The sequence below is a fragment of the Dermacentor albipictus genome, chromosome 6, assembly GCF_038994185.2.
Source record: "Dermacentor albipictus isolate Rhodes 1998 colony chromosome 6, USDA_Dalb.pri_finalv2, whole genome shotgun sequence".
Taxonomy (NCBI): domain Eukaryota; kingdom Metazoa; phylum Arthropoda; class Arachnida; order Ixodida; family Ixodidae; genus Dermacentor; species Dermacentor albipictus.
Genome location: NC_091826.1, coordinates 64,869,259 through 64,891,488, shown reverse-complemented (window position 1 = coordinate 64,891,488; position 22,230 = coordinate 64,869,259). Strand labels below are relative to the sequence as shown.

Sequence of the window (22,230 nt, the reverse complement as noted above, 5' to 3'; positions counted from 1 at the left end):
ACAGCTGCTACAGTGAACACACTGAACAACTGCCTGGACGGTTAATGGTTTATGAATTCCTCTTGTACAATGACAAAGCGAGTGATGTACTGTGCTTCACGTTTAGAAAGAAAATGCAAAGGGTTTTAAGGCACAGACAGAAATCCGACAGCATCACTGCCAAGTGTAATGCAGACAGCAAGGACAGCTGTTTGTTCATGCACATGACACACACAAATAACTGCACACAACAATACTCAGATATTTATGCAAGTAAACCATCACAGCTGTCAGCATTTGAACAATATATTCAGAAACAACTCTGTTTGCATCTTTGGTCATTAACATTGTACGTACTGCCATGTTGAATCGCAATGTGACCTTGTGACAAGTTGCAGTGAAGCCACACCACGCATCAACAGAAGGATTTGCATGTAATTTGCATACCAACTTTGTACTTGAAGGTCTGAAAATATTTGGAGAGGGTAATGTGCATTAAAATATATTATGCACTGCACTTGTTTGATGAAATTTACAAACTCTTTTGGGGACCATTGCTAGAGCTTTCAAGAGAAGTGATTGCATCGGAGGGACCTGAAGTTAGTGTATGTCATCCACCCTGGGTACTTAAAGGGACACTAAAGCGAAACAATAAATCAGTTTAGACTAATGAAGCATTGTTTGAGAACTGTGCAGGCAGTCATTTCAAAAAAATAGTTTGGTCATTAGATGGGAAAATTAAGGTCCAAGTATCGGTATTTGTATTTTGCGTCGAAACCCCAGCGCCGGTACGTCAGCGCGACGTCAGGGATTCCAAAGTAGGTTTTTGCATTTGGGCCACGTTGGCTGAATAAAGGTTCCCGAAACTTGCCATGTTTAATATTTTGTTCCTTTAGAACACAATGTAGTCAATCTGTACCGCTATATATAATTAGCAGGCCCTAGAAGATGCCATCAAAATCCAAGATGTCACAGCCCCTGAGTGTGGGAACTTAAGTAGGCATCGCCACCCGTATTTCGTTCTTGCACTTTTTCTGGCTTACCAAACGTCTTAGCGTTGCAAGAGTGGTGTTTTTGGTGTTGTAGAAAGGTAATTTACTGATGCAGAAGAAATCATTTTTCACTTTAGTGTCCCTTTAAGAACTCAAGCCGAGTTTAGGTTGCATGCAAGCTGCTGACCTGATCCTTTGGGTATGCTCTGTTGCTTGCATCTGCTGCTCATAAATATATTAAGGAGTTTTAATGTGCCCAAAGATAGCATCAGAGTCACTGCACATGTGCAAAACCTAAACTCTGCTTAATATATTTTGTGTATAAGGCAGCTGTCATTCACTAACTTTGGGTCCACTATATTTAAAACTCCCCATTGTCACTTGCTCACTCGTCGGTTTCACACAAACGGTCTTCTCAACTGTGCTTTTGCCGTATGTGCCGGTAGAGGTTCCTCTTTGCCGTAAACCTCTTGCAACAGTGGGTGCACTGGAATGGGCTCTCCTTGGTATCTGATCTCTGGTGGTCTTCCAGGTGAGAGGGGGCATTAACCACGATTGGACGGAGGTAGCAGAGATGGGGTTTCATTATGAATGGAGAAATCTTCAGTCTAGCATCCTGCTTGTCGTTTGTGTTGTCTCCATTTGACTGCTCACTATGAGCTGTGGCAGGGGCGACACCCATCGAGCCACTCCTGGCCCATTCGATGTCGGTGATCGGAGCTGTCTCGCAGATGACAGTCATCGACTGAGGTGTCGCAACATCTCTACCTCCATGATGAGCTGCTTGGATAAACAGGTCGGGAGTTTCTGCGAAACACAAAGTGTGGACAAAGTGCTTGAAAGAAAGGCCTTGTGCATTTTTGAGGGGCTTCCTTGTCTAAGTTGTGTACAAGGTTGAAATATTTAAGCTGAAGTCCCCTGGGCTGCAAAGACAACTTGACTTCAAGTAGTAAAGTGTGCTTGCACAGGATGACAGGCTCCTTCCTAAACTGTCAAGATCGCTTTCCCATAAAACAATACACCAGCATAAAGCTGACAGAGACAGGCTTTAGAACACTTGGTTACTCTCACAGTAATACTGACAGCTAAAGGTGATTTCCTCTTTGCAACCATCAATAACACTCCAACTCTATAGGTTTAAGGCCATAAATGTTTCCATTAAGAGAGACTACAATGTTTCCATTACATACATGGCATTTTATATTTTGCTTCATAACAGCAAATCATTAATCAAAGCTGCTCTTAGGACTAGCTGGCGCAGCGTAACTAGATATATTTGCACATGCAAGCGTTACTGAAACACAAAGGCAAATTGCATGTTTGTGTGCTATTTTTGTTCACCACATCTACATACTTTACATCTTTAAAATGTCTGCAGCACAAACATTGGCATTTAAACTAGTCGTGCATAGAACGGATACCTCACGTTAAAAATTCCTGGCTGTGTCATTGCAATGAACACTTGACGTGTGTCCCTTCATCGATCACGAGACAGCTACGAGTTGGGTCGTTGAGAAACAGCCGTGTGTCACTAAATTTCACCTGCAATTACCATGAACTTTTGAGATGTATCCTTCCTCATAGTGAGCTAGACCATGAACAGCACAAGAAATGCCATGCGCATGCTACCAGCCACTGACCTGTTTCGTGTGGGGTTTGCTTCATGGGTGCTGGCTGGGACACGATGGGTACAAGGATGTGGTGCTCAGATGTGCCGTTTGGAGCAGACATTACAATCAGCGACGACGGCCATGCTGCAAGGAAAGTAATGCATTTGCGCTTCATCCATACCACTGTAGCTTACTAATGAACTGAAAAGTTAGACAATTTGAAGAGGCAACAATCAAAACCAGTGTGAAGAACAGCATGCAAACCCCACACCAACTTTCCTTCCAGGCACTAATTTTGCCAGAAAGATACAAGAGTGATAACGGAAGCCCACCACATAAGTGAAAGGAGGGTAAATGCACTAGTAAGGTAACAGTAACACTGCGTGGTAGAAATTCCTTGTCTTGACAGGGTAAAGGAAGTGGCCAGCATGGTGCCATTCTTATTCGAATTTCTAAGCTTTCTTTTATGCTCTATCCCTCTCTCGTGTTGTTGGTTTCTGTGTACATATATAAACTATTTTATTAACAACAACAACAACAACAACAACAACAACAACAAATGCTTACTTCAGCTGTGCACTGCAATTATTTGTAAATAATTATAGCTATTCATTGTTTACTAAAATCAACCAATGATGTGAACTTATAGTCACGCGGAAATAGAAGAACCAGAGCGTGACATAAATATGACATCTTGTATCAGCTTTTATAACCTATACAAATTGTACAATGTTGCAGTGAACACAGAGTAACATGTACGAAGTCTCACAACACGGTGATAAAAAAAAAAAAAAGAAAGCTGTATATGATGGAGCCATCTGAAGCTAATGCACAGAATCTTCTTGAAGTGTAATTAACGAAGTGCATGCTTTAACAATACAAAGATGTGATGCGTTATGATACGTTATGCACAACAGGCAAGGGCTAATTACTAGATGAAATACAGCTACTATTGCAACATTACTGATTACAAGCTCCTCTACAGGGTAAGTATGTTGCTGAAAGATGCAAATATGTACAGGCATAACAAGGACAAAAACATTATGATGCAGAGCACCTTGTATTGGTTATACATGCGTCGCAGAAGAACTAAATGGAAATGCATTAAACAATTGTGAATCTGAATGGAAGGGCTTGTTTTTCACATAAGGGTCAACAATTCTTGTTCTCTAGAAGGAACAATGCACAGGAATGTGAAAAAAGCTAAGCAGAATTGCAGTGGAAACTGGCTTTATGTATTACATGTATGCTATAATAGCAAAACACTGTGTTTCAACAGCTAGAGGGAAATATTACTCGATCAAACATCAACATCTCACGTGAACGTACAGTGACAACAGTCCCCAGACCAATAAAAACATGATGTATCTACATTTCACTTGACCGAACAGTCACTTGAATAAGCAGTCTCTTGAGGTCCTTTTAAATTTGTTGAAATGAACTTTCACTAGATGAGGTAGCCACGAATAAATGCAGAGGGATGCTATGTCTGACAACTCAGAAAAACATATGATTTCAATGTAAACCAATGGCGCGCAACGCAACTGCACAAACGAGCTCAACATGGCATGATTTACCGTACCTTAATTGTTGGGAAATTCGAACAGTATGTTAGCATTCACACAACATAGTGACACAACATGTGTGCTTGTACAGGACCACTTGCGCATGTAAATGATGCTGTGTGGGTGCACATTGCATTAAGCTAAAGCAATCTAGCAGGAACACAATGTGCTGCCACAGAAAGCCAGATGTGGCCACGAATTGAGGCAGCAATTAGTGGTGTTTGCACAAATGCAACAAGTGGTGCATCACATCACATCCATGTAAATGATGCAATGTGAAAAGAAGGGCTATTCGCATTGATGCAACGGGAGTGTGCAATTCGATACAGGGCAAGCCATACTATGCAGTGCATGTAAATGTTGGTACATTGCATTGAGAGAAAGAGGAAAATTGAGAAGGTTGTGGCCGTGTGGTCAAATCCATTCACCAGCGGAATGCGAATTGCTGGGACATGATTCAGCTTGTTTCAGTCAAAGAAGGATGGACCATGTGTAAACAATGATGCACAAGTATTAAAGTGATGTGCTAAGAAACAAACTGTGCTAGTGTCACACCCATATAAATGCGGCTATTCCGACCAATGGGCTGCTTTGTGCCATTGTTCCTGTCCCTTTTGTGAGCCTTTGTTTATTACTGTGTCTGTTCTCTCCCTTTGGATGCTGAGAGGCTGGCTTTCCCACAAGCTCAGTAGCCTGGTGGTTCAGCACACAGCATTGTCAAGCGTGAATTTGGAACTGTTCAATGCACCACATATTTAACCACGAAACTGGGAAAAGAAAAAGCATTATGTTTGAAGCATGGTTCTAACAACTACCTATGCATTTTTAAATTGCTAATCACATGAAAAAAAAGAAAGCACTATATTAATATGAATATGACATAGTAGCACATGTGTTGACAAAAGCATGCACATCTGGGCTGTAGTAGAGTAGCTAGCTGGAGAAAGTTGGTACATCTTTACATGCGAGTGAACAGCGCAAACTACAAGGGGCACTAGAAGCAGACAAGACAAGCGCTGCGTCGCAGCTCGGCTGGTAGGATCACAACTTGAGCAGAAACGGCACAAGAATGAGACATAAGAAAAGGATGCATGCAGCGCCATTGTCTGTCTCTTACTCGCAACCTGTTCTTTTGCAATGTTTCTGCTTCTGTATTCGCGTGTGTGCTGGACCAACCAAATGCATTAAAATGTGAAGAAATGGATACAGCTGCAACATTTCACTTTGCATGCATAATTTCTTGCTGAATGAATGAGTGCTGTTCATTCATAGTGAGTGCATATGGTGCTTCATTCTTCAGTTTAGCATGCCTGAAAAAAAAAAAAAAAGATTGATGAGACAAGCAATGATTGTAGCCAAGTAGCAAGTAGTCTTAGATGGATTTGACACTGCTTCAGTATGCAACCTATTTAATATGCATTTATTGACCACAAGCAGTCGTCCCAAAGTGATAAAAAAAAAGAAAGAAAGCAAGCAGCTAGCATTTGCATAATATGTTTTGACAGTGGCTGTCAACTGTAAAGGTAAATGTGCTTGTGAAAAAATAATTGTTAGATGTGGTACTAATTAAACTGCAGGTCTGCATCGACACAGTCTGCTTTTGAGTGTTCAATTTTGAATTGTTTTTGTAGAATTGGAGCATGCTTCATTAAATATGGCAAGCTTTGACATTAGTTAAGTTACTGTGGACATACATTATAAAACATTATGAATGCCAAGGTTGTAAGTAGACAAACTATACAGGATAAATGCAATGAAACTGACAAAAAGTTATTAAAAGTGATTTCATATTTATCTGATATGATGCACACACATGCAGTATGTCAGTGTTACCACAACTTTGCAGTGTAAGAATTGCCTTGCAAGATGCAGGTACAGAGGAAAATAAATGCAACTCAGTGGCAATTTAGCAGTATATGCGAGATAAATGTGTTAGCATTACATTGCACACCCCTTTGAGGTTCCGGATCCATGATATAAACTGTGTTCACCGCATTGCAAAGTGTTGTTCATGAACTCGCTCAACACACATTCTGTCTCTTTGAGAACACACACACATGCACGCACGCGCGCGCGCGCGCACACACACACACACACACACACACACGCACACACACACACACACACACACACACACACACACACACACACACACACACACACACTTCTAAGCTCTCCCATCCCTTTTCTACCTGTACCACGTGACCGGCTTCCCACACTTCACACACACACACTTTTTTCCACTCATAATGCTAATGCATTAAAAAATTGTGTTTATAGTCAGTACATGTTTTACTTGCACAAACTTGCTTAAAACAGGATACTTTTGCTTAATAACACTGCTGGGAGAACCAGTGTTAAGCTGCAAGACAATTTGCACATCTAAAACAATGCTACCACTTTCGGAAACAATAATGAAACAAGCAAATAAAAAAGAAAGCATGTTTTCCAAGCAGGTCTTAAAAAGCTAGCAATAGTAGTCATGTCATGCGACAGCCAAGGGCACAGAGTCTACATTTCTTCATTGACAATATTATGATAATGAAAGATTCTCAGTGACATATTGCTAATGACAACAGAATTTTAGAGGTTAGAGCTATATACTGTATCATTGGCGCCAGATTCTCTAGATATGCTGTGTACAATAGAGCATCTTGTAAACAGATTTTGTCACTGCAACTACTCTTCCTATGCATGCTTCAGCAGGAAGCATAATTGTATGCCTGTCTTCCATGTAGGTGGTTTAGAAAGGAATAGTGGGAATAGACATAGCTTGTGTCATAGCATTCAATGGCTCACCCTTTGAAGAGGCTCAATAAAACTGGTAATAAGCAACCACACATTAAGCCATTTCAAAGATGAGTGGCAGTTTGGACCATGGGTGGGCAGAATACGCACTTACTCACTCACACTCGTTCGCCGATATTTTTGCAGGCTACGAACTTGCATTCATTGGCATTCACTCACGTTCCTACTCACGCCCACTAATGCTTACCAACATTCAGTGTTGCCCCCACATTTACTGGTACCCACTCACATTCATACTTGTGTCCACTTCCTGTCACTGGCACTAAGTTGTGTATATAATCACATCCACTCAGACTCGCTGACATTTACTCATGTTCGTACACGCATCTGCTCAATACCATTATCACAGAATTTAATTCGTGCTCAAGTTAATTGTTGCGCACTCTAGTTTATACTTGCATCCATTCACAGCAGCAATAAAGTAGTAACTCAGGCTAGTTGATACGTTACATCAAAAAATAGGCAACAGAGCAAGGCACAGGACATGAGAAGGAGACGGAAACAGCGCTTCATCTGTCTTCTTCTTACGTCCTGTATTTTGCACTGTTACACATTTTTTTATACCATTCACACCATTTGTTGCTCGCTAATGTTCTATTTCACGCTTGTGAAATAAGTGTCGAGCAAGTTTGGGCCAGTGTACCCATTAGTGAGTATGCTGACCTATGGTTTGGACACTTGCAGTTCTTTCTATTGCACTGTGCAGGTCTCTGTCAATGCCACAGCTGCACCCCTGCCTGATGCATGTTCAGTGACAGTGGGTTTCTTCACTTGCAGTGTATACAACTTAAACAGTATGTAGTTTACTATAAAGTACATTTGGTTCACTGTTTGCTCTTTCATAATTCATCTTCTTCTGGCTTCTCTTCATTATTTTCTTACAAGAGCATTGTAAGCCTCTTGATGGTAGTATGAAATCTTTCACGGCAGCCCAACATTTAAGAGATGAATAAAGAATGCAAGTACTCACACAAATATCAGTTATTACTACTTTGTTGCAGGCACATCATATATTACATTCACGGCTTAGCGATGCTAATGGTGTAGTCAGGGTGTTGCACACTGGGCACTGAGAGAATCAAAATAAAATTTCTGAATTAACAAGGAATAAATCACCATGAACTGACAGATACTGCCAGATTGTCATGCTGTACTACTTACCCCTACCCAGTCACTTGGTTGCAGCAATCAAGCAGTAGCTAAACAGCACTGTGGCAATTACTGTTACACAGTGCAGTTTTTTTTTTTTTTTTTTGCTGTGAAACCGTATTCTATAGGACAGCATGACAGTGAGCTCACCTATTGAGCAAGGCAAGAATTGCAGGTGGCAGTTTGTCTTACATTTTACGCTGTGCTCTACTTCGTGTTTTTCATACATTTTATATTTTTTGCACCAGGCTGTTCTTATATTAGTATCTACCCAGTAATGGGTATCAACTAGTCATCAACTAGCACCAATAAGTAGGACCTTTTGTTACAGAAGCCTTTTTTATAGCTTCATCAAAACTTCTAAGGCAGGACAATGGGATGTTCCCAGCCATTGGCAAGAGCACCTCCATAGACTTGATGCTGGTTTGCGATTCTGACTTTCACTTTGGCTGCACAGACGCCAGCAAACAATACTACACCGATTACGACTCGGTGTGGCGTACACTTGCCGATATCTTCACAAGATTGGACAGGAGCGGGATCTTGACTGTAGCATCTGTCACACTCTAGAGACAATAGACATGTATTGAGGGCACTTTGCATGTGCTTTCAATATGTGGCCGAGTGAAGGACACTTAAGAATAGTGTTAACATTTGGACTCCCGTCCCTTTTCGGAAGATTTTCGGCACATGGAAACGAGTTGACCATGCCCAATGCGCCATAAGATCACTCCTGAACTTTTTATATGAAACTGGTTTAGACGCTCGTCTCTAGAACCAGTGTGATGTGAAAACTGTGCAAAATGTGTTTGTGTTTTGTGTGGACACAATTACTCCTGCTTGAAGTGCATCTAAAGCGTACATCCGCATATTGGACATTTATATAGTTGCTCATTGTACTATATTATAGTTATGTGCCATCTATCTCTCTCTTTCCTTGCATCTCCCACTACCGCTTACGCCAGTGAGCAGTAGCAGGCTAGACACGCTCTCCAGGCTGACCTCTCCTCCTTTCTCTTCATTAAAATCTGCTCCTTCCCTTGCAAGAAATGACACTCCAACTATATGCTAATGACAGAATGTAAGCAAGAACCAACAATTTGCCTAAACATGCAGTGGTTAACAGTGCATGTTAGTGCATGAAACAATGAGAAGTCAGTACCGAAGTGAGAGATGCTAAACAAAGCCAGAATAAAAAGGTCAAGTCAAGAATAGGTTAGGCAGATCAGGAGGGTAAAGAAATTGTGGTTCTCTATAACAATTGTTGGCTTTATGATTAAATGGACATAAAATACCAGCAAAGCTTTACTCACAATCTGCTACTACACATGAGTGTGATTCCCGTCTCCTTATCCTAGCTGGGAATAAGGGTTCTATTCCTATTCCCAATGCTTATACTTTTTCGTACTTTATCAATGGTTCTGCAGCGCTCCGCCCTCGTTATCAATGGTATCGGCCGGCCATGAACACAATGGATGATGTGAAAGGAATATAATCGAGCAAAAGAAAGAAAGAGAGGAAAGGCAGAAATCCTTACGTGTTGGTCACAAATGCAAATAGCTATGCTGGCCGACACCCTAGGCACGTGACACATTCTACGACAAGGCGAACAGGTTCAAGTCTCCAGCTAGTCCCCCGTTTACTGCACACTCCCGCGCGCAAGTGCGCTCCTAAGTACTCCCGATCGCAAATGTTTAAGGTAAGGGCAATCGTCGCGCTTTTTCTCGCGCGCAGAACCTACAAAACAATATGTTTGGTAAGGCATACGTGGCCATTACGCGTGGAACACTCTCTTCATACTACTGCGTTTAGAAGTGCAATGGACGATTTGCCTACACCGTGCTCTTGCCCGAGCGAGATCGGAACGCATAGACCGTCCGTCCGACTTTGTGCTCTTCTTTGCACAACTTGTTTAACTAATTTCTTTCTCAATATGGCAATACATCCGGTGGGCTACGTTATGCGAACGACCTGCCACTACCAATTTTGAAATGCGCGCGCTTTTGACAGCTGCGCGATACGCACATGTGCACCTAAAGCTGCTCTTCTCGGTGCACAAGGACCTTACAGCAGCCGCTAACCTGTTAACCTTGTCCCGATCAAATGTAATTTAGCGGCTTAGCGTTTAGCTCATGGTTCATCCTTGGGTCACTTCGGCTGGAAGCACGCGGACGGTAAGGACAACACGCCGGCGCAAGCAACAAAAATGTCACGATACCATGAATGTCAGCACAAGCTTGGGGCGGTAAGCACGGCAACGTTAATTCGTCGTAGTGAATGCGAATAGCAGGGGCTCGCAAACCACACCTAACATCAAGCTAGACATGCTAAATATGTGAGCAAACACGACAGAAAACAAATCGCGTGTAAACGCGTGAAACTGCAATAGCATGGAGACATAGCGCTCCAGCAGCGGTAATTCTCAAAACTCTGTCACTCTGTCTCAAACAAAGCACGAACTTTTAACACGGCCGCTGCACCTACATGGCGCTCGCATCGCTAGTGCGGCAACCACCTTTTTTTTTTTTTAGAGTTTATTACTGTAACTTATTTTCTTCAGAATGACAACGCACTGAAGTGAATGTGATGCATTTCAATGAACACATCTCTACATAAATGCTTGATAAGGGTGAAATAATAACAGGGATACAAAGAGCGCAATATTTATTTACTTTCCCGACCTCAACACGTCTCCCGCTGGGTCTGCCACTGATTTGTGATATCGGTGGTAAGCTAAAGTCATGTCCAGCCTGTTATTTATTTTATTCTTTATGCGATGCTTCCATAGTAACCTTTCAATTTATGTTGGCGTAAGTTATATTTGGCGTCTGGTGAAGATGCTGGAGAGGACGGGCGGGACACATGGGGACACTTTGACAACTCCCGCTGTGCCACTTCCCAGTTCGTTGGAAGTTGGAAGATAGTAGGGGTGTGCATGGGTGCGCGAGTTCTTGCTCGGGAGTAGCACATCATCATGAACAATCGCCCAATGACTTCGGGCGGGTCTACATCTACGACGTAATTATGACGTCATAGTCGGGGCATAGACGTCATAAAGGGGACCTTGAAAGCCACCGAAATTTATTTTTGATGTGCGATTATGGGCTCTTTGCTGCATGCAATGTAAAAGTATTTAACTCGCATACGTTTATGAAAGCATTGTCTGCGGATCGCGTTTAGTTTTATTGTGTTCAAAAGGCGAGGCCCATTTATAAGTGTGCTAGCAACAACACAAATCCTTAAAATGTTTTGTTAAATGAAGCGTATATATGACACCAAGTCATATTTCCTTTTTATGGCACCATGTATTTCAATGTGTTTGGCGTTTTTTTCATCCACCTGTTCTGAATGACTTGCTGTTTATACTGTCAATTCTCAGTGCATATGCTACATCTGATGAAAGGATTGGTCAGCCGTTGGAAGAGACTGCAGTGGTTAGTCAGGTTCTTCACAAAGTGACTCGCTCAAAGAAGAAACTGTCTCGTGCATCGCGATAGGTACTTTAATTCTGAGCATAAGTTTATTTCATAATAATAGATATTGACGTGCACCAGCACACGCAAAAAAAGAGAACGAAAAAGAAGAAGCAGACAGGACAGCACTTAACTTACAACAGAAAATTTTTGTTGGATACAAGTACACAAAATTTCCCTTGCGAGTTTAGCACAATCCTGCAGGTCTGCTTTTTTTCCGTTCTATATTTAATGTCTTCTGGTGCACTTCAAGACTTGTCTATTACGAACATCAACCAACTAGCTGAACTCACAATCTTGTTGCGTTACAAGTTTATTTCCAACAGCTTTGCAATGCGCCAAACATCATCTCAGTGGGCAAATCATAATATAGTAACCAAATCATTTAATCATCTATATATTAGCTACATTTTATCCTTGTTGGTACAGTAATTATACGCTTCGAAGTCGAGCTTCATAGCACTGACCAACCTTCTTGCCCCCACAACCTCCAAGCCTCTACAGACAGGCACAGTACCTGTTTCTCTACAGTGCCAAAGTGGAAGCCATTTTCATTCCTCCGTAAGTGTAACTAAAGCTGATGACAAACTAGGAGTGCAGTCATGTAGATGCACACTTCTGCATAGCATGTCCCTCTCCATCTGAGCATCTGCTCAGCCTCAAGTACCAGAGCATGTCTCTCACATCTTCCACTCTAGTGTGACATAATGGTTAATTGCTGGCATGAAAGTGTCCAGCTCTACAGTATTTCGGTAACCTGTTTCCATATTAAGTTGTTTTCCTGCCTTACAGCTTAGACACTGCAGAAGGCTGCCATATATAAAGAACATGTACTGTACAATGTAGTGTGCTGTATGTATGCTGGATGTGTTTATGGCATGCTGGCAATGCCTGGCTACCACATGTGACACAGGGTGAAAAACCTGAACTATTCTGCGACAGACAGAGAGCCATTAACACCATAAGAGCTCTTGACTAATACCTCAGCTTGTCGTGAGTGACCGTCACTTTTCGGCTCATGTGACAAGCTTTCGCTACAATGTTGATGGTGGTAGATGACATTCTGTCATTATCGTTTTTATAGAATTAGATTTCTCACAATATTTGCAGACATGCTTTTGTGTTACAACCAGGTTATTAAATCGCATAAAAATGTAAAAAAATGCCGTTATGGTATTTTTTTTTAAATGACATGAGTCCTTAACGGTTTAACACTCAAGATTCCCAACTGGTCTTCTTTCCAAGGAGTGACCGATACTAATGCAATTTAGCTTTGATGTTCCCATGAGAAGTGTAACGACCAGCACAGCATGACCAATAGCTGAGCATACTGCGTGGCAGACAAGTTTTAAGGTCAGACTAGCAACGCACTTGTGAACATAAGTGTGCACATACATTGGAGCACGAATGAGACACAAGAAACAGGGTGGCACCATTTTGCCCTTTAGTTAAAATACTGACCAGCCATATATACATATATATATACACACATACACATAACCCTTCAGTCAGGCCCCATAACACGTACACCATACACTTTATGAAGTGGAATAGATGCAATGGAAATGGAATGTTAGCTATTAAGATAGATCTCAAGTTATCACATACAATGCCTCCTTGTCCAGCACTGGTAAAAAAAAAAAAGCACAATTTATGTATGCAAGCCCTCCGAATAAGTGGAAATCAAGCAGCCAGCCAGGTTCACTGAACAATAAAGAACAGTGCATCTTACACTTTTAGCTGCCAGGGACTCGTCGACTTGGCAACAAATTGGGCACATGTTTTTTTAAATAGTCACTAGAGACTACTGTTGAGTAAATTAATAACGTTAGATGAACTTTCTATAAACCTCGCAATGTTTGTTTTATGCCAAGAGATGACTTTTCAGAGATGTGGCTGAAAGGGCTGTGTCATATATTTTTGCAATTCGAACTGCCCATGTTGAATAGCGTCCCTTGTGTAGCCAGTACGTTGACCTTGGAAGTTGTGCCCTTCTGGGAGTGGCTGTTTGCTTTGAAGCCTGCAGAGGGTGCCGCACTCCTAGAAATAGTAAGGTCCCTGAGAAATAGTGCGGAGACAGTGGTGTGAAAAGGTAGCACCCATGAATTCGTTTGCACGAAAATCAGATAAAATTGTCAAAGTAAAATTTTATTTTTCTTGGGTTGACATGCAACATTTTGTTTTACTATCAGTTGACTGGGACTTACAAATTATGAACTAGACATGCAATTTCAGGGAAGCTGGCGCCATATTTTCCCATAGTATCCCATCTTTAAGTAAATTTGCAACATTTAAAGGGTGTGTTCTAAGAAGGAAAGAAAACTGGTGCCTTGGAGATGTGGCAACACAGAACTATTATTTCACCTTGACTCAATATTTGCACTTAGTGTGCTTTTAAAGAAAGTGTGCAAGAAAAAAAGAAGTACATCATGGAACCATAACAACTGAAAGCACACAGCATATTAATCTGCTGGGTCATGTTCCAAGAAATGTCACTAGCTCCCCGCAGTTAACTTGGAATGCTATATTGCATGCTGGAAAAAAAGATAGTGACGGCAGTGTGTGTTAAGGAAAGTTGAAGCCTCAAATACATTCCAATATCGACTCCATTTCTTGTTAGTGATCCAAATCGTAACTAAAATATGGCTTCATAGAAATTACATGACAGATGCTTTGCAAAATGTTACCCGTGCTTTTATGATTGATAATGCTGGTTAATCCTGCCTTTTCTAATTTCTCTCTCTTGTCAAGAACGACTTGTCTGCGATGCATATATAATCTTTGTCTGCTACAGTATTATATTTTGTGGCCTCTGAAATATGCACAGACACCGCGCTGCCGCTCCCAGTCTGCATGGTGCACAAATCTCAGCAACAATCAGGCATCACATGAAATTTTGCAAGTGTGCTTCGCCGTGCACCTTCTTTGACTCTCACGTGATGGAAGCCTACCCTCGGCTCAGTGAGTGGGAGGTTAGGTTAGGCTAAGGAAAGTTGACATTCTGGGCAAGCCTACTTCTAGTATTTTGCGCACCCTCCGTTGCCCAGTACAAAAGCTGCACAATAGGTGCTGTCCAAATTTACCCCCCAGCGACGGCTCTAAGTAACAGAAACCAATCTGAAAGGCTACACTTATGCAGGTTAGATGTGCTGGAGGCGATTGCAAATGCTGGAAACATGTCACCGCCGCCATGTTTTGGGCTCCTAACTGCACATTGCTGCAGAGACATGAGCAAGTGGTGTGGCGATGGGCAAAGTGTTGTTTTTCTTTGCCATGTGGTGAGGGCGAAGCTGAGTATGAGAAAGGAAGTGGCCTGATGACGACGAATTTACAATGGTGCTGGTGCTAAGGTTAGAACAGTGTAATGGTAAGGACGGACAGACACAGTAAGCCCAGTTTCGAGCCTTTAACTGCTGTCACAGTAAAAAAGTCAAACGAGATCATTCCACAAACAAATACCACGGCTGTTTTCCAACGAGCACTAAAAAATGGCACTATACAGCAGAAATTTTCTGGAATTTAAAAAAGATTGCCTGAGGCAGACAGCATAATCCTTGCCCTTGAGCTGGATTATTCGAAGAGGCAGACATTATGAGCATGAGAAATCAAAACACATATTCAACCAATCAACAAGAATTCATAATCAACCTAACTAATTACTTCACGACACATATTGTAATTTATGAGTTGTAGCCAGTAAATTTGCAAGACGTATCTACTTAAAATGAGTGTCCAGGATGACATCAGTTTTGAGATATTATTTCCCAAAAGGTGGGATAAAATAGATGGGTGTTCCAGTTATTTTTGTGCTTCAATGGATAAAAGAGCGTTTTGATAAAAAAGTGAAACAGTGCATTTTTACGCCAAGTTTGATGGCGTATATCTCCAAAACTGATGTCATCCTGGAAATCCATTCCAAATGGCTACACCTTGTAAACTCACTGGCTGCAATTTGTAAAGTGCAGAATGTGCTGCAATGTAACTAATAATTTTTTTAAAATTAGTTGAATATATGTTTCGATTTCTCATTAAAGTTATGTCGACTTCTCTGTATAATCCAGCTCAAGGACTAGAACTATGTTATCTAGCTATGACAGGCGATATTTACAAATTCCAGAAAACTTAAAGGTGATCACCCCATATGTAGTGATTATAAAATTAATAGGTGGTCGTTAATAGCATTACTGACTAGTAATCAGGCAGAATAAAAAATACACTTGTAGATTGTTCAGGTGTCTGCTAATAGAATACAAATGGTTCCATTTGCAAAGAAGGCTTTGTTTTCTTTTAATGTTGTTTGGAACGCCTTGTTGAATGCATTAGCAAGCACCTCTTCTAGCCTGTAACCTGGCTTCCAAGCTACACTCGCTGCAAATGGTGGCAGGAGACTTGCTCATGAAAGCATCTACACAAACTACTAGGCCTAGAAAGTGCTACTTGAGAGGTATTATAAGATCTACATCTCCGCGATGCCAAGATGTATAATCACGCGACACCCACCGCCAAGCTTTGCCATAAATAATGGCAAGAAAGCTAGGTTATAACCAGTTATGTTAACCTAACATCTTTCTGGTGTCAGCGGCAAGCAATAAAATAGGACCCGCCACAGAACTAATAAATCACTACTTGTGTGTATATCAGGCAATTTTTTTTTTGGCTGCACCAAATTTGTGAAAATTACCTATGGCAGATAACACAATTCTAACCCTTGAACTAAATTACTTGATGAGGTGGACATTACTTTGAAGAGCAATTCAATGTGTGATTGACTAATTAAGGAAATTTTACTTAAGTTTTGTACTAATCAACTTACAGCACATATTGCAATTTACAAGCTGCAGCAAGCAAATTTGCAAAGCATATAGACTTGAACGAATTCTGAGGATGGCACTGTTTTCATCATACGTGCCATCAAACTTGCAGTAAAAATGCAGTTGTTCCACTTACTTTCTAAAGAAAATCCTGCGCTATGCATTGGAGCACAGAGGTAACTGCACACGCCAATTCATTTCGTCGGACACAGTGAAAATAAATATCCCAAAACTCGTGTCATCCTGAAAATTAATTTCAAGTGGATACTTTTGGATACTTCTGGCAAAATCACCAGTTACAATTAATAAAGTGCAATATGTGCTGTAAAGTAGTTACTTAAAATGTTAATTAGTAACTTTATGTTAATTTGTTGATTATGCATTTTGATTTTTTGTAGAAGCTCGGTCCACCTCATTTAAAACATTCGCAGCCATTACATTCTGTGAATGTGGGCTACCAGCGGAGCTGCAAGAAAGACAAAGCACACCACTAAGCGTAAAAGTTCACGTATTTTGGGGCCTTTCCCTTCCGTGTCTGAAGAATACCCTGCGAACATGCACAATCGCTACTACTAGTGGCTCAACCTGTCGAGGTGTGCAAATTGAAGTGCATCAAGCATCTAAGACGCTGACTTGCCTGCAAGAAATTCATAAGGGCGACCTATCCTGCTTGTCAATGCATGCATCCATGGCGTAATGGTTTCAATGTCAGGCTTCTCTGTTGTAGGTCCTATGCTTGAATCCTGCTGGCGGATGATTTTAATTATGTTTCTTTGATTATTCATTACACAGTAATTTGCTGAAGATGACGAATTTACAAAGTCGAAGAGACGTTTAAAGTCAGAAGGACGAAGTTTAGGCAAATCCATGTACTCCCCATAATTTGCTTGCTGGCTGAACCACCACAATTGCAGCTCCCATCAGAGTTCCCTCTAGTAATCATTGTATGAAACCACATATTGAGTGGTTTCTTAGCATTCCTTTTGCTACACCAGGTGTCAGCACATGCCTTACTTTGCCTCCTCATAGAGGGTGCGGGAGCTTTGAGGCATGGACATTGAAGAATGTATGGGAGGGTAGACATATACAGCTCTGCTGTAAAAATTTAGTTCAAGAGTTAGAATTGTGCTATTTGCCGTAGGCGATTTGTAAAAATCTGGTGCAACTAAAAAAGGGCACCTGATATAAGATACCAAAGGATAATACACAAAGGCAAGCTTTTTCCAAGCCCTGCAAGTACAGTATAAACTTGTGTAATAGCCACCCTGAAAAAAGAGAATCCTTAAAAATATTCCAGGAGTATATTTAGTTTGCACTCACTGCATGCCACAGCTTTAACCTCAGGATCTGAAACAGACACCTACTTTTGAAGAAACTAACAAGTGCAGCTTAGCCACGTGGAGCCATAAGCGAGCATGCATGTTCCTAGGTGTTATCTGCTTTGACCTATTTTACATGGAAGTTTGACTTTGTGAACAAACACCAGTTGCCTTTTGTGACCAAATATTGAGGTATGGGGGGTGGGAAGGATGGTGAAGCTGTTACAAGAGTCCGCAGAACATGCCCCCCCCCCAAAAGAAGTATGAATAATACTACATAAAACAGCAACAACCAAGGCTCTTTGTTTAACTTAAGCGACATGCACAGGTAGTTCGGTAATAAGCACTTACTAGTTATTGATTCTGTCCAAAATGCCTGCTTAGTATCTGTTTGCATCCTGCGAGCTCTCTAGGAAAAAGAAAGCCAAACATTTCAGGTCATTGCTGACCTTCCCCACTGCCATGTGGTTTGGCATTTAAATATCGCCACGAGGTTTCATGGGAACAGGGAAGCTGCCGTCTATCTAATGCACCATCCACTGGAACACAAATCTATGTGAAAAGCACACGTCTTTGTAGCATTGTGCTAACTTTTGGGTGTATGACAATTTTTCTCTTTAAGAAGCTTCTTCCACCTTCAGATCAATGCAGAACTGGTTCATCATATTTAGTGTCCCTGCATGTTGAGTTGTCGATTAATTCAACCTTGCTCTGTGTGGTTACCTCAGACGGTGAAATGATCCCCCTGCAAAGGTGTTGGTCCGGAGCTCTCTCTCCAGACCAGGACGAATTCTTTCTTCAACTGCGAAGTTTATGGTGAAACCCGTGTGGGTTTCCCTTGTAGCTTCACGCTACTGTCATGTGGATGAGTTTTTCACTGATGCGAAATTTTCTTCACCTAGTGAATTTCAGGAGAGCTAGTTTGCCAATGTTCTATGCATATGTGAAGGACCACATGACAAGATGCCTAGGGATGGCTGTTTCCAACTGTGCACACAAGTAAATGTAGTGGTTAGACCCAATAAGAACAGACCCACAAAAAGGAAGAGAAGGAGAGAAACAGCAAACACTTTTGGGTTATAGCTTGTTTCCAGAAAAAACATGAACAACTATAAGCACACTTTTAAGTGCGCAGTTATAAAAATAAAGAAATGAAAAGGCAGGCGTACAAAGCATGAACAAAAGAGAAACAACACAAAATGTTGGCTGTTTCTACTTTATCTGTCCACATTTTGTATGCATGCCATTTCATACCCATGAATTTACACCAACTTGTTCAGATTTCTGTCTGTCTAAGCGACGAAAGACCAAACTATACATTTGTGCAAAATATGAAACCACTATAGCACGGAGAACAACACCCCAACTTATTCTTACTGGCACAAACATACATGCACACTCTAGAAGAAAGAGAAGGAGATGGAGACAAACACATGGTACTCGACAATCTGAGCGTAAAGCTTGAATATTTATGCAACTAGTTGTCATAGTCCAAACAATTCACTGGGTGTTATTTACACAAATAGTCACTCCACACATTCTTGCAGAATGAGTTCAGGAAAGCAGCAATATCTTGGCACGGCTGCTGTACTAGAGTTTAGTTAGTCACACGCTGCCTTCCTCTTATATGTGGACCTACACAAGGTAGTTGTAGCCGTTTTTCTGGTTCGAACCCTCCAAACAGAAGAGAATCGTAGCAGTCTCTTTGGCGTATGATAACACATGATTCTTACAGCTATATGAACATGCAAAAGCATAATGAGAGCCTGTGGAAGGTGAAGTAGTGCTTCTTTTTTCTTAAAAAAAAAATCAAATTTCTCCCCTTTTCATACAATCTCAAAAGATCACACATTCACCTGCAATAACAATGTCCGCAGGTATACAACACAGTTAATGCTGAACATTCTACGAGCCTTAGACATCCAGCAATGCCCCACGGATATCTACAATGTCCAAAAAGGAATGCCCGACGCACATATGACATATGCCTGCAGTTACTTGAGCACACCGCTTGACATCACTTGTCACTGTACAGTCTTGTGGAGCCTGTCCAGAATGTACAGACATTTTGACACACCCTAGGTGACCAACATAGTGGTGGTGGTGATGATGATTCTGTTGCTTCAGGCACAGATATGCCTGGTAGTCTTGGTCTGAGGTTCTTATTCCAGGGCACCTAGGCGAGTGTCTATCACTTCAGTTGCTTTCAGAAATCTCAGCAGAAGGTCTGAAGCTACCTTCTGTTCAGACACATGCGGAAGCTCTTTTATTCAAGTATGTTGTCAAGCAACTTCATTCTTTTGGCACGGAAGCACCGGCAAGACTAGGTGAGGTGCTTCACATTATTGCACTCTGTGCAATGTGGGGAAAGAGCAAGCTTGACCTTAAATGTCTGTGTTGCTTTGATACGCTGCTCTCCTGCTCACATGTGGATTCGCATGTGTCGGTTGTAGTTGCCCTTCTGTGAGAAGCCCTTGAAGCAGTGGGGACATCGGTACGGTGTCTCCTTGGTGTGTGACCGCAGGTGTACCTGAAGCTGTGAGTGGAAACCGAAACTCATGGGGCAGACGTGACAGGCAAAGGGCTTGGGTGTCCTCTGGGACTGCGATGCAGTCATGTCCTGGTCACTGCTGGCACCTCCTTCGCCCAGCTGCTGAATGATGGGCTCGCCGGTAGCAGCAAAGTCTGCAGCTCTAGCACTGTTGCCCTGCGCTGAAAACTCGCACTTGCTGATACTGGGCGCACAAGGGCCTATGATGTCGATGCCCCTGTGAAGAATCGCCGTGTCGAAGGGTGCGCATACTGTGGCAAGAGAGAAGGGATTAACAGTGAGCTCCTCGAAAGTGTTAGGCCTTCAAGTAAGCTGTACAAGACAAACTGCACAAGCTACAAGAACAGTCTGCACGTGCCAAGAACCCTGAAACAATGAAATTAGCACCACTTACTTAGGGAACATTCTGAAGTGGCCAGGGATATTGAGCGACAGTTCATTGGAATGGACTGTTTGTTGCGGCATTTTGTAAACAGAAGCAGCACCGAAAGTGAGCACACAGAGACATACCGCGTGATAGTGTGTCCCTGTATCTCTTCGCCTTTTCCTGGTTCTAAGGATTGTCTGCTTTCACAATGGTGGTTTAGATATAGAACAAAAAGCTTTTATTTTGTACGATTACGTCAAATTTTCATATGTTTATGGCAAGGTCCTGATTTGGGTCACATGTTCTATGGTGGCACGGTACAGATGTACTCACAATACATATGTACTGGGCCAGCTTATCGAAAAAATTGGGCAAGCCCTTTGGTGCACAGAGACCACTCTGAGTAATCCCAACCGTACGATTTCAAGTGAGTCTGAGTTTGAGCAAGCTCTACAAAGTCCAACTCTTGCAAGCCCAAGTGGGCCCTAAGCTAGAAGTTAGAGAATTAGATTAAGTTCTGGAGTTCTATGTGTCAAAACCACAATTTCATTAAGAGGCATGGCTAAAAGTTAGAAAATTAGATTTCATTCTGGGGTTTTATGTGCTGAGAGACTGGAATAATTTTGACCAACTGGGTTTTTTTTTTAATGTGCACCCAACGCACTTGCATGGTGTTTTTGCATTTCACCCCAGTCTAAACACGACTGCGGCAGCTGGGATTTGATGCGGCAGCCTTGGGCTTAGTAGTGTGATGCCATACTATCACTATGCCACCACGGCAGATGCCCTAAGCTAAATGTAGTTTTTACAAGAGAGTATGAGTGAGCTCCGTTTATTCTGTGACATACAAGGTTGTCAAAGATGGCATGGCCCCAAACTATGCATACAACCTGAAATCATGCCACATTATACAATTGAGCACCTCTACAACGGATGCGTCTATACAATGAAATGACCTGTATAATGAAGTAATAATTCCGTCCTGGTTCTATTGTGAGATGTGGGGTGCGTGACTGCTACAATGAGGTGACCTGTATAACGAATGATTTCAGAGGTTCCAAGCATTTCATTGTAAAGGCATCTGACTGTACAAAGTGGCAAAAATTGAAACAAAAGAATGCATTTTACTTAGCCTTATTCATTCACATTTCATTTGTCTACAATAGCACATACAAGCAATAACTATACCACACTGGCTTCCTTTACTTGTACAGATGCCAGTACCACTCATCAACTAATTGGACACAGAAGAACAAATAACAAAAATTGGATTGCAAAAAAATTGCAATCTCAGCTTCATCAGGGCTTTCTAGCTAAGATGCGGTGTGGTCCTTGTGAAATTGCACAACACTGAAAATGCCCCAGAGGGGATTTAAGCAAAGCAAAAATGCTGGTCACTCACCTATCCCATGAGGTGTGATGCTTGTGGCTGTAACTTGAGGTGGGACCGGTACAACAGGTCGGCGCTCGGCAGCACTGTCTGGCACAGGCGTTATGACGAGGGATGATGGCCATGCTGCGAAGAAGCCACCATTTATGCCACTCAGCGTGCAATCAGCCAAATGCCTGTTTGCACATGCATTGGTGCTTCTTGCTCAGAGTGAAA

At 41.8% G+C, this 22,230-nt stretch overlaps 2 long non-coding RNA genes across 2 annotated transcripts; both read right to left on the bottom strand.

Moving 5' to 3' along the window:
- Positions 1-221: 221 nt before the first annotated feature.
- Positions 222-10,549, bottom strand: LOC135912326 (uncharacterized). Its single transcript, XR_010567612.2, has 3 exons — positions 10,322-10,549; positions 2,612-2,725; positions 222-1,778 (listed from the first exon to the last, which is right to left on the bottom strand). It is a non-coding gene; the product is annotated as an uncharacterized lncRNA (long non-coding RNA).
- Positions 10,550-18,773: 8,224 nt separating this feature from the next.
- Positions 18,774-22,230, bottom strand: LOC139061124 (uncharacterized). The gene is made up of 2 exons (XR_011515184.1): positions 22,027-22,230; positions 18,774-20,508 (listed from the first exon to the last, which is right to left on the bottom strand). It is a non-coding gene; the product is annotated as an uncharacterized lncRNA (long non-coding RNA).